Here is a 14,092-nt window from a genome sequence, read left to right as displayed (position 1 = left end):
GGCTTTTTGGTATTTATCACATAACAGCAAGGATATCCTTATTAGAAAAAAGGGAATTTAAACAACCTAATTTGAAGTGGGCTTTTGTTCTTTTCTTTTATCTACACAGAATGACTCGCAAAGATTGTACCTAAGAGATAGCTGGGAATATTATGAAATTAAAATTTGTAACTAGCTGAAATTAGCATATCTACTTATTCCTCAGATAAAGAACCAATATGAAAATCTTAACTAATTTTATAAAGACTGAAATTTAAGAAACAAGAAAGCAATGCTTATAATTTCATTTGCATCCATGCATGTATGGAAATATTATATTTTGTAGTTCTGTAACAGCCCTTCAACTCATTTTTTAAACTGCACTTAAGTTTCCCATGTAAGGATGACTGGAATTTCATTAGATGTTTAGGAGAGCTTTTCTAGTTCTGAAAGTAAGAAATTTTAATTTGAGTACCTGATTTTGCATTTGTATTTACATATTGACCCAAAGAGATGGCAATAATTATATTAAGATTTTAAGATTTATGAAAACTTTACCACTTCCTTTATCTCCTTTGATCTTATCAACTTTAGTCTAATCCATTTGGTTGGAGGAAATTGATGCTCAGACCTATTCAAAGTCATGTGCCAAATATAGAAGGTCCCACATCTTCTGATGTGAAGTTCTGTGTATTTTCTATAAAAATTCACACTACCTCTGTCTTGTACCAGCATGGATACCACCACGAAGCCTCAATCTTTTCTTTAACCCTTTATCTTCTAGTCAATAGAAATGTAAGTTCTTTCCTTTGTTCATTCAATGAATATTTATTGAAAACCATTATGTACCAATCACCAGGGTACAGACAAAGTCCCCAGTCTTCTTAGAGCTTACATTTAAGAGAAAGAGGAGAACATGCATAAAAAATATAATATCATATAACCAACAAGGACCTACTGTGTAGCACAGGGAACTATACTCGATATTTTGTAATAACCCATGGGGAAAAGAATCTGAAAAAGAATGTATATATATATATATATATATATATATATATGTGTGTGTGTGTGTGTGTGTGTGTGTGTATATATATATATACATGTATACCTATGTATATATATAACTGAATGACTTTGTTGTACTGAAAGTAACACATTGTAAATCAACTATACTTCAATAAAAAAGTAAAAAAATATATCATAGCATATGTAATATTGCCAAATAGTGATATATGCAATGGAGAAACATACAGCAGTTAGGTACAGAGATCAACAGGAATTATACTTTAAATGGGGTGATCAGAAAAGTCTCTCTGAGGAGGTAGCATTTGAGCAGATTGGAGCAGAAATATTCATGAAATAAGAATGAGAGTTCTGTAAAAATCTGAGCAAGGATGATTCTGACAGATAAAGAGCTAGCACAACGGCCCTAACCTTCGGGAACATGCGAGGTGAAGATCAAGGATTGGCAAGAAGGCCACTGTGTCTGGGTCCTAGTGTATGACGGGAAGTGGCAGGAAGTGAGGGCAGATTGTGGAGTGGTCTAGTAAACCATAGAAAGAGTTTCAGATTTGTTTTCTAGGAGGCCATTGGAGGGGTAGCCTCCAGCGGTAGAGAAGGGGTATGCATGGCTTGGCTTATGTTTCAAAGGGCTCATTCTAGAAGATAAGAAAATAGACACCTTCCCTTTAAAAAATTTTTTTCCTAGAAGAACTGAGCTTTCAAGAAGAATCTCTGGAGAAGCTGCACACAGGTTTTCCCTTGTCTCTATTAAATTCCCATTATGAAAGACAGCTTACATTATGCTGAAAGCTTAAAAACATTGTCTCCAAAGATTTTAACACACCAGAAGGTTATAAGATGCTTCTATATCTGAAGCAATGATTGGTTCATTCAGAAAGAAAAATTAGCACTGTGGCTTGCTGGAGCTGGTATCCAGTAAGTATTAGCTTTTTCCCAGAAGTTTCTCTCTGGGTCAGTAAATTTGTCAGCTACTGGTTCTCTTGGTCACATAAAAAAGGATACAAAAGGACCAGTCTAATTAAGCCAGATGATTCATGGAGACATAACATTCCCCCAAAAAATATTTATGTGGCATTTTTAGGGCCCTTACTTTGCCCGAGTGTAGACAAAGGTAAAGTGGAATCTATTTATCCTATCCACCAACAACTAAGGAGGATTTCATGTCCCTGTGATACTAAGGTCCATCTACTAAAACGGACAACTGTGGATGGCTTCCACTGGAGGCAAGAGCAAGTGAGAGAGGCAAAGGTATGGTACGGACGAGGCCTTCACAGCCACACCCTATTCTTTAGGTGACTGTGGTGACTCACCTGAAATACTTAGAGTGTTTAGTGGAAAGTGGGAACGATGATGGGGAGCTTTGCATACACGAGAGCAAACAAAAAAAATCAGATCATTGGGGGCTCAACTCACAGGCCGCCGCCTCCTTGAAGCCTCCCTTGAATTTACAGAACCAATTCCTTTCTCTTTGAGGTTCTTTAACAGTTTCTATTCCACAATGACCTCCCCTACGGCAGCACTGTCTAGTTGTGTGTGAATAAATCTAGCTCCTGGAGGAGAGGCATTACATCCTATTAATTTTGTACCCCCTACAGCATCTGTAGCACAGCAGATGGTCAACATGTGTTTGATGAAAGAATCTGAATGAAGACATAACTGTTAACATCCATTTCAATAAGATGTACATGTATAATCTTCACAACAACTTTATGAGTTAGGGACTATATCTCAATGTTGAAGATGACAAAATTAAAGTCTAGCAAGGTCATGGAGACTTAAGATGAGACTGAAACCAGGTTCCAAAGGAACCTTCACATTACAGGTAAATTCATTAGTAAGTAGATTTTTAAGGGAAAAAGCAACATAAAAAGCATGTTAGTGGGAAAAGTTTAATTGTCACTTAATAAGTACAGCTAATAACGGTCTGTCAAAAAGAATATAGTTAGAGTCAATGATTACTTTTATTTTTCAAGTTAAGAAATACTTGACACATGTAAAATAATGTGACATACATGCAAGTTATAAAGTATGAGAATAAAAACACCCCAGTATCCACCACCAGTTTAATAATTAGAACAGAACCAATGCAGAAGCCCTCTGTGCTCCTTCCACACTGTCCTTCTACCCCTTGCCAAGAGGTCACCATTACCCTGACTTTTTGTGTTTATCATTTGCTTGCCTTCATTTCTAATTTTCCCACATATCTAATATCCTTATATGATATATAGTTCTCATTTTTAAAATTTTTAGATAAATCTTATCTATTCTTGGGCAAACTGCCTTTTTTCACTTAAAATCGTATTTTTGAATTTAATCCATTTTGCAGTACACTTACATTGCTGTATCATACACCACTGAAAGAACATGCTGTAAATGGTGTAAAGTTTTTGTCCTTCACGCCATTGATGGAAATTTGTCTTATATCCAATAGCGTGTTATCACACAAAAAGCTTCTATTAACATCATTTTCCATCTTGCCTACTGGACATGTGTAAGAAGGTAGAATTTCTGGGTCAAAGACATGGTATGTTCAACTTCACTGCTTATTGTCAAATTATTTTCCTTAGGTCCTATATTACCTACCCCTTCACCAACATCAGTGGTAAAGAGTTCCTATTGTTCTACATCCTCACCATCCTTTAGTGACATCAACTTTTATTTTTTGCCATCTGTAAGTATTAAATCACTGTGGTTTTAACTTGCAACCTCCCATTAGCAATTATTTTGAGCTACAGCATTATAATTAGTTCTGATATCTGAGAGAGTTCCCTCCCATGTTCTTCTTTGCCCTCAGAAATGTCTTGGCTATTCTTGGCCTTTGATCAGTCTGTATAAACTTTAGAATCAGCTTGCCAAGCTTCATGGAAAGCTCTGCTGGAATTCCACTGGAAATGGATCAAATCTGCAGATCATTTTGCAAAGTATCGATACCTTTAGGATGTTGAGTCTTTCTATTTTTAAACCTAATACATTTTTCTGAGTTAATTAGAGTAATGCTAGCTACTGCAACAAAGATATCCAAGAAAGTACAGAAGCTTACACTCTCCATTAATTTACTTCTTCCTCACATAATGGGTTTTCCTGAGCAGCAGGGAAATCTCCTCCAAGTAGTGGTTCAGGGACGCGGGATCCCTCCATCTTAGGGTTCTGCCAACTTCAAATCTGCTGTGTTCATTGGCCACAAGCCAGAAAGACGGCATAGAAATTAGCTGCACAGATCACCATCAGACCAGGTCTGACAGCAGTGCAAAGCGTGTCACCTCACATTTCACGAGCTAGAACTGTGTCACATGGTCACAACTAGCCACAAAGAAGGCTGGGGTAAGTTTTCTGGCTCTGTGCCCAAAAGAAATGAGAATGAACCTACTAATTTAGGTCTTTCTAATATCTTTCTATAAATTTGTATGTTTCTCAGTAAAGCTTTCACATATTTTTGTCAGATTTATTCCTAGATAGATTATATTTATATTATATAAATATATAGATTATATATTTATGCTTTTTGTAAATGGCAGTTGTATTCCTATTTATCAATTATGTTTCTGGTATTTAACCTTATCATCCAGCAACCATACTGAACTCTCTAGTAAATTCTAATAATTTGCTGTTACATTCTGGATTTCTATAGAGTTAATCGTATCACATGGGAAAATAGGTTTTGTTGTTTATGTTCCAATCTTTCTTTTAATTTTACCTGTATCTTTCTGCATTGGGTAGAGCCTCCTATAAAATACTGAACCTCCTGCAAACCAGGAAGAGAGCTCTCACCCAACCATTTATATATATAATATACTATATACTATATTATATGTAGTAGTATAGTTGCCCAAATACTTTCTAATCATGTAACTCTCTACTATAACTGTAGTTGTGTTCACTCATTATAGCATTTATCTGTACCGCTTCTCTTTTTCTTTTGATCAGTATTTTCACAGTTTGTTAGTTTCATTAGTTTTTCAAAACATCCTGACTTCATATCCTTTTATATTTTATAAATTCATGTTCTTAACTTTGTTTTTTCCTTCTCTTTTCTTTGTTTTTTCCCCCTTTTCCATATTCTTAAGTTGAATACTTATAATTTTTAGCCTTCTTTATTTCCTAGTTGAAACATTAAAAGCTATAAACATTATTCTGTCATTTTAGTTGCAACCCACATGTGTTGATATGTAGTGTTTTCTACTATGCAATTCTGTTTTATAATATTCATTAAAATTTCTTCTTCATTGATCCTTTGAGTTATTTTGAAATATCCTTTAAATTCCAATGAGATGAATTCAAACATTTTTAGTGATTTCTTAGTTTTTTATTTATTTTTATTTATTTATTTTTTTACTTTAAATTTTTATTATGGTAAGAACACTTAACAAGAGATCTAGCCTTTTAAATTTTGAAGCAATTTTTAAGTCAGCTGTACAGTTCTTTTTTTTTTTAACATCTTTATTGGAGTCCTGTTTTCTAAATTTTGTTATTGATTTCTACCTTACCTACTTTGATGTCACTGAACAAAAGCTTTATGTTCCTAAATATTTTGGGAGTGAAGAGGAAGTGACCTCAATGACTTTTTTCTTTTTTAACAAATTGTTTACTCAGTCATTTTATATTTTTTATTTATTTATCTTTTGGCTGTGCTGTGCAGCATACGGGATCTTAGTTCCCCGACCAAGGATTGAACCCGTACCCCCTGCATTGGGGGCACAAAGTTTTATCCACTGGACCACCAGGGAAATCCCCTCATTGACCTTTCATTCATTCTTCTGTGCTAAGCAGTGTGTTAACGTCCAGCAGTAAATACCATAGCACAGTTGCTGCCATTATGGGGCTATCAGCACAGACGGGCACAGAGATCATAAAGAAGCAGGCAATAATATCAACATTTAATGTATTTTCTTAAACAATACTCAATGTAAGATTGAGGTGTTCTGTTATCACATGAGGTGTATTGATCACATGAATTAATAGCACAGTCATATAGAACATTTATTGATGAGTGACAGCTGAGATTTACTGGATTACAACCAAGTTTTCTCCTGTGCAACCCCAAGAAGGCTAGCTACTATATAAATTCTGCTTGGGTTGAGAACAAGGTCAGTTTTTAACTCTTTAAGTACTGTCCTACATCTTAATATCACCCCAGATTCATTCATTATAACCAGAAGGAGGACTCATAACCATGACTGCCTTCATCAGCTCCCCCTGGCCTTGAAAGTGAAGAAAAAATTAGGAAATTATTGGATGGGCAGAAGAGAGATGGTAATGTGAGAATATCCATTGTCCTTTAGTAGCATCTGCTAATGCTTCTTCTCCACCTAATATGTTTCCTGATGGAGATGGCTTAGACCAGGTGGGCTCCATGTGGGACTGAACCAGTCTGCACTCTCGATCATAAATTGGGGAAGAAGAGTAGAATCAAGTCGTCATCCCTCACTACAAACACATCTTCTGTAATGATCACTAAAGAGCAAACCTCTATAGCCTCTAGAGAGACACTTTCAAAATGCAGACCTTTCTCCTACTTAGGTCTTTTTTCCAGGCTTTTGCTGGTTATTCTTTGCTGAGGGGAAAAAAGTCTTTCCTTATTGTTGTCCTTAGATATCTGACCTCTCACTGATATTGCCAAGAAATGATAAAGGAAGATGAAAACACCACTTATGAAAATTTGAAGAATGAGACCAAGGTCATCCTTTCAAGGAGTCTTTCATCCTCAAGGACATTCATGTCCAAGTCTGGACTGCCCAGTGTCCGTCACCCAGACGTGCATTCCTGAGGTGCTGGACCAGGCATCCTCACTGCCCTCACTTCTACTGGGACCCCCTCAGGAACCTTCAAAGGCAGCAGCACTGTTAGGCTGCCAGCTGCCAGCCCAATTCCTATTTTTTTTATATTTGCTGAAACTTGCTTAATGACCTAGTATATGATCAAATTTTGTTCATGTGCATTCTCTAAATATTGGGAATATCCTACATGCCAATTATATCAAGTTTATAAATTGTGTTGTACACATCTTCTAAAGTTTTAGTGAATTTTGGTCGGAATGTTCTATCAATTTCTGCAAGAGGAGTATTAAAATTTCCAACAGTTGTCCATTTCTCCTTACTGGTTCTGTCAAATTCTGCTTCTTATTTTTGAAGCATTTTGGTAGGTAAATAAAAGATCTGGATTGTTACATTATCTTGGTAAAATGAACCTTCCATCGTCATATGGTAACCCTCTCTATCTTTAGTAATACTTCTTCCCTGATACCAACATAATGAAACCTGCATTTCAATTTGCTGAATATTTCCCAGACACATTCTTTTCTATCCTTTTAATTTCAACCTTTCTGCATCCTCATGTTTTAGGTCTGTCTCTTGTAAACATCATTTTTATTTTTGAAATCTATTTGACAGTGTTTGGCTTTTATCTGAAGAGTTAGGTCTGTTTACATATGTTAAATTTCTTTCTACTTTCAATTTGTGTTTTCTCTTTGATTTTTTTTCTAGGTTTCCTGTTCTCCTTTGCTTCCTTCTTTTAAAATGATTGACATCTTCTCCCACTTTTATTCCAATTACACCTACTCTCAGTTTACCTGCTGCTGTTGTTCAGTTATTTAGCATTTTCTCACTTTTAATACTACACAGTAGAGTGAGAATTATTACTTTATACCATAATTTTGAAAGATTTAACCACATGTTTACCATTTTTCTATAGTCACCACTCCCTGTTGCATCTTAAACCCTTCATCAGGGATTTTTCATCTCCCTTAAGCACATCCTTTTGTAGGTGGTTAACACTCTTTATCTTTGTTTAAAAATGCCTTTATTTCACCCTTCTTGAAAGATAATTTCTCTGGATTTATAATTCAAATTTGTTTTCTCTTGGAATTTTAAAGCTATTATTCCACTGCATTCTTGTTTCTATGGTTGCCGTTGAGATGTCAACTGAAAGCCTAATTTTTACTCCTTTATATGTAAACTGTCCTTTCTCTTTGGTAGCTTTTAAGACTTTGCTTTTGTTCTGCACTTTTACCACTACAATAGCCAACATCCAAGAGAGCCTAAATGATCCCCTTGTCCTGGTATTCAGAGGTGTCCTCTCTCAAATCAGGGCTGGCCCCGTGTGGCCGACAAAGCACAGTAGAAGCACCAGTGTGGGACTGAGAGTAAGTCTTAGAAGGCAGTGTAGCTATTCCTCGGTCTCTTGAATGACTCATTCTGAGGGAAGCCAAGCCGCCACGCCATGAGGACGTTCAACCCGGAAAGAGACTCATATGGAAAAGAATTAAGACCACCAACAGCCAGCATCAGTTTGCCAGCCAGAGGGGTGAGTCACCTTGAATGTGGATCTGCAGCCCTAGCCGACACTTGACAGAACTTCCTGAGAGACCCTGAGTCAGAACCAACCAATCGAACTACTCCCAAACCTCTGACCCACAGAAACTGTGAGAGATCGTCCACGATCCTTGTTATTTTAAGCCATTGAATTTTGGAGTGATTTGTTACACAAAGACAGAAGGTACAATAAATACAATTTTTCTCAGTTGGGATTTGCTGGGGTTCCTTTACCTGATGATTGGTATTTTCTATAACTTCTGGAAAATTCTCAGCCATTATTTCTTTAAATACTTTTCTCTCATTCTCTATATTTTTATCTTGGACTCCAATTGAACATTTTAAGAACTTCTCACTCTATTCCCCAAGTTTCCTAATTTCTTTTATTTTCCATCTTTTTGTGTCTCTATGCTTCATTCTGTGTAAATTAGTTTATCTTTCAATTCACTGATTTTTCTGTTCACTTGTGAATCATCCACTATTTAACCTTTCCATTACATTTTTCAAATTGATGTATAATTTATAAGCAATACAATGCACAGATTTTTGGTGTACAGTTCATTGAATTTTGATGCAGATTATACTCATGTAACCACAACCACCATATATAGTCAAGAGACAGACACTTGCATTATCTCAGAAGGTTCCCTCATGCCCCTTTCCAGTCAAATGCTCCTCCCAGAGGCAACCGTTGCATTAATTTCTACCATCTATTCTACAACAGATGTAATCATAAAGAGGGATAGTCTTCTGTGTCTGCCTTCCTTTTGCTCCACATAGTTTTTAAACTTCATTCATGTTGTTGCCTGTAGTAATTCATTGCTTTATACTGTTGAGGAGAGTTCCATTGATGAATATACTACTATATGTTTATACATTGAATTGATGATGGGTATTTGGGCTCCTTCTGATTTGGGGGCTTTCAGGAAAAAGTTGTTATGAAGATTCTTGTCCAAGAATTTTGAAAACACGATTTCAATTTTCCTGGATAAATAACAAGGAGTGGAATTTCTACTAAGGAGTGGAATTTCTTGTTGTAGAATAGGGGTATGTTTGACTCTATGAGAAACTGACAAATTATTCTTCAAACAGTTTATAATATTGCTTTCCCACTTGAAATTTAGGCAAGTTTCCTCACCTACACTTGGTATTGTCAATCTTTTAAATTATAGCCACTCTAGTGGATGTGAAATGTCACAACTTTGTGGTTTTTATTTGTGTTTCCTAATGACTATTGATATTGTCTATTGATCATGCCTATGTCTTCTCTTGTAAAGTGATTTTTCAAGATCTTTGATCATTTTTAAAAACTGGGTTGTTTGTCTTTTCTTACTGAGTTCTTTATATATTTCTGGACACAAGTCCTTTGTCATGTAATGATATATTGCAAATATTTTCTACTAGTTTATGGCATGGCTATTCATTTTCTTAACAGTATATTCTGATGATGAGGATGTTTTAATTTTGATGAAGTCCAATTATTGTGGACTGCATGTTTGTATCTCCCCTCCCCAAATTTATATGTTGAAACCCTAATCCCCAGTGTGATGGAATTTGGAGGTAAAGCCTTTGGGAGATAATTAGGTCATGAGGGTGAAACCCCCATGATGGAATTAGTACCCTTATAAGAAGAGATAGTAGAGAGCCCTCTCTCTGTGTGTCTCTCTCTGTGTCTCTCTCCCATGTGAAGAAAAGAGGAGACAGCTCTCTATAAGCCAGGAAGTTGGCCCTGACCAGACACCAGATCAGCCAGCACCTTGACCTTGAACTTTCCAGCTTCTAGAACTAAATAAATTGTTGTTTAAGCCACCTAGTCTATAGTATTTTTGTTATAGTAGCCTGAACTTTTCAAGCTTACTACTAGTGTTCTAAGAAATCTCTGCCTAGCCCATGTTGTGAAGATATTACTCTATGCTTACTTATGGATGCTTTATAGGTCCATGATCCATCTCGAATTAATTTTTTTATATGGTGTGTGGTGGGAGTCATGTTCCTTTTTTTGACCATATATATCCAATTGTTTCAGCAATATCTGTTGAGAAGACTAGCCCTTCCATTTTTTCTAAAAATCAGTTGACTGTGTATGTCTATTTCTGAACTTTATTCTGTTAGATTAAGTAATTTGTCCTTACACCATTATCACACTGCCTTGATTACTATAGCTTTATAGTGAGTCTGACATCACATATTATAAATTCCTCAATTTTGTTCTTCTTTTTTCAAAGTGGTTATTGACTCTTCTAAACTGCGTTTCTGTGTAAATTTTAGAATAAACGTCTCAGTTTCTAAAAATGGCTGCTCCAATTTTTATTGCATTGGCCTTAAATCTGTAGATCAACTGGACAAGACTGAACATCTTATGAAATACTGAGTTATATGATTTATGAACATAGTGTATTTTACCATTTAGTCATTTTTCTGTCAATAAAACTTTGTAGTTTTCATGTAGAGGTCTTACACATTTTTACACATTTATTTTATGTTTTGATATTACAAATGGCATTTTAATTTCATTTATAAATATTTACTGCTAGTATATAAAAATTAAATTTTTATTTGTATATTGACTTTGTACCTGTAATTGTGCTTAATTTACTTATTCTTTCCAGAACTTGTTGGTAGATTCTTCATTCTTTTCTACATAAACAATCATGTTGTCTGCAAATAAAGACAGGTAACTTCTTCCTTTCTAATCTTTGGCCTTTCATTGCTTTTTTGTGTTCTATTTCTTTTGCTAAGACCTCTGTTACGATTTTGAAAAATCGTAGTGAAAGAAAATAATCTTGTTCATAATCTAAATGGAAAATATTCAATATTTCACTGTCAGGTATGATGTTAACTAAAGTTTATTCTTCATACCTTATACAATAAAGAGTGCTTTGAAATGAACAGCTGTATTAATATGGATTTCACCCAGTGTGGTTCCCTATTTTCAAGGTTTGAATGTCTATTTCTTATTGTTCTCCAAAGCTTTCACACATTTTTATACATATATTATAATTAACCTCAGCAAGGAGATTAGTCCAATGCAAGCTACTCCACCATTAATGAAAACTTCCATTGAATATTTAATTTCAATTATTATATTCTTAATAGAAGTTTTATTTGTTATTTTTTTTTCTAAACATGTTAGATCCTTTTTGAGAGTCTCTGTTCCTTACTCATTTGTTAGTCCCTCTCTTACTTTTAAAAGACTTAGATGTATTTATTTTATATTTTGTATCTGATTACTGCAATATATGAGACTTTTATGTGCCTGCCAAATAATGTTCCTGGCACCTTTTTTCCTCATGCATATAACATTATTTTTTAATGTGAGCTTATATTCCCTGGAAGTTTATCTCTGGGAGTTCTCTGTATCCTAAGTTGAGAGAACATTCTTCCAGAGAGAATATACATTGATTCGTGGAAACTTGGGCATGCTACCAACATGGATCCATTTTCATTTAAATTTTTTCTTGGGGTTCTCCATCCTTGAAGACTGGGCATCCAAAACCCCATGAAGACCAGCCTGTGGCCAAGTATTCTTAGACTCTTTTGTTCCTCTACCAAGAGCCCAATAATGAGAAAAGCATGTTTTCTTGCATGTACTCTGCCTTTAGACATTAGATTTTTCCCCTGTTTTCTTTTTCTCTGAAAGTACAATCTGTATGATTCCTGGCTCTTGACAATGTTCTCTGATTCAACTTTCCACACTGCCCAGGTCCAAAACTTGGTCTCCTGTTCCCAGAAGGTACAGCAATTAAAATAAAACCTCTAGGCCACCTAGGATTGCTGGGTGCCCACAAGACAGCAGCTTCAATGTTTGAGTTCCACCCTTCACTACTGCCCAAGTTTGGTTCTCGGCCTCAGGGGACTCCCAGTGCTGTCTTACAAAGTCAGCCAGGCATATAATACTGCTTTTCATGTTTCCTCCAGTACTTGAGACATTTTGTATAAGAGAATTTCAATATATCTGGTTTGAAATATAGCTAGAAATGGAAATACTCAACATTTACTTTTTAATTTCTAAAGGCTTTAGTTATTACTCTTCATGTAGCTGGTTGTCAAATGAGTTAGCTGATGGATAACAATGGCTAACAAAAGAGATGGTTATGGACGTCTATGCCTATAAATACTGAATATACTACCTGATTTCTTAAAAATAGGCATGAAAAGAAGAAAACAAATATCATACTTTAATGCATATATGTGGAATCTAGACAAATGGTACAGATGAACTTATTTGCAGGGCAGGAACAGAGATGCAGAAGTAGAGAACAGACATGTGGACACAGTGGGGAAGGGGAGGGTGGGACAAATTGGGAGATCAGCACTGACATGTATATACTACCATATGTAAAACAGATAGCTAGTGGGAACCTGCTGTATAGCACAGGGAGCTCAGCTCAGTGCTCTGTGATGACCTAGATGGGTGGGATGGGTGTGGGGTGGGAGGGAGGTCCAAGAGGGAGGGAATATATGTATACGTATAGCTGATTCACTTCATTGTACAGCAGAAACTAACACACCATTGTAAAGTAACTATACTCCAATAAAAAAAAAAATTGAATAGAAAAAAAAGAATGAATTTAATGGATAATCTACATCCTTCATGATGGCTTTACTTCTAGAATATTCCAAAAGGTTTTCCTAAAGAGCTGTAAGAGGCATACCCAATGAAGGAATTGTGAAGGAGACAAGTGATTAAGGCCTTGTGTTAGTACCTCACCAGTTCCCAAAGCTGTCTTTCATGGATAAAATAAAGCTTGAACGCATCAAAATGTTTCTTGGAAGTCAGCCAGATTTCACATGAAAGGACTTACTTTATTCCTTCACTATGGAGAGAAATCACCTAGCAATTACACATCGTGAATTTAATTCCTAAGTTTAAATTGAACACTATAACATGTGGATGATAAAACCCATCTCATCAATTGTTAAATATATTAACTGCAAAATGTTTATTTAGCACAGCTTTACACTTTAAATGGTAGCTATTATTATTTCCATATAAAAAAGTTCTGTTATTAGAAACTTCTAATACCTTTGTAAATGTTAAGTTCAGAGATGGTTTAATGTCCTTGAGCTCCTGACAAAAGGGACTCAGGGAAAATTCATCCTGGGTTCCCCATCTTGATGACGTTCCCTCCTGAGATCCAAAATGCCTGCTTTCTACTATTATGACTGCCCATTTCTCTTACAGTTTTGCACCAGAAGCAGTTTACATGACTGGTAGCATTTTTTTCTGTTGTGCGACATGCAAGGGGATTCATGTTAGGCATGCTATCCATTACAAAGATGCATGGCAAGGAAAGTCTCTGTCCTCAAGCAAACTACAGTCTTGTGTTCTGATTCTCAACCCTGGTTGTACCTTAGAATCACTCACAAATATTTTTTTAAACTACCAACATTCATATGTGTATCTTTTCCCCCTCTACAGACAGTGGCTGTCTTGGGACAGAAACTGTACTATCTTCTTTCCTTATTCCTCATAGCTAATCCCTATATGTAGCAGGAATTTATTAAAACCTACCTGAAATTATATAAAAATGCTAACAAAATCCAATTTTAAAGGCTTTCTATTATTTGAATCCTTAGTAGGAGTCACAAATATGGTTGAAACCTGAAAGGCCTAGGCCAAAAAGAATGTACTTGTAGCACAGCTCCCTGTGTTAAGTGTGCAGATTTCAAAGGCCATATCCCCCAGAATGACAATAACAAATGTACCAAAATTAAAAGAGAATTGCAACTGTAACACAGCTTTGTGTTTAGAAATATCTCATACGATACTGTAAGTTGCA

The 14,092-nt window shown here is 35.7% G+C and overlaps 1 protein-coding gene across 2 annotated transcripts in view; it reads right to left on the bottom strand.

Annotated features, from left to right (window-relative positions):
* PRKG2 (protein kinase cGMP-dependent 2) overlaps positions 1-14,092 on the bottom strand; it is a gene marked incomplete at both ends in the record, with an annotated part of 83,698 nt that overhangs the window by 15,659 nt on the left and 53,947 nt on the right. The window lies entirely within an intron of this gene.

The sequence above is a fragment of the Grampus griseus genome, assembly GCF_964374135.1.
Source record: "Grampus griseus genome assembly, chromosome: 4".
NCBI classification, from domain to species: domain Eukaryota; kingdom Metazoa; phylum Chordata; class Mammalia; order Artiodactyla; family Delphinidae; genus Grampus; species Grampus griseus.
The sequence above is the reverse complement of the archived record's forward strand: the minus strand, read 5'-3'. Positions and strand labels throughout refer to the sequence as shown.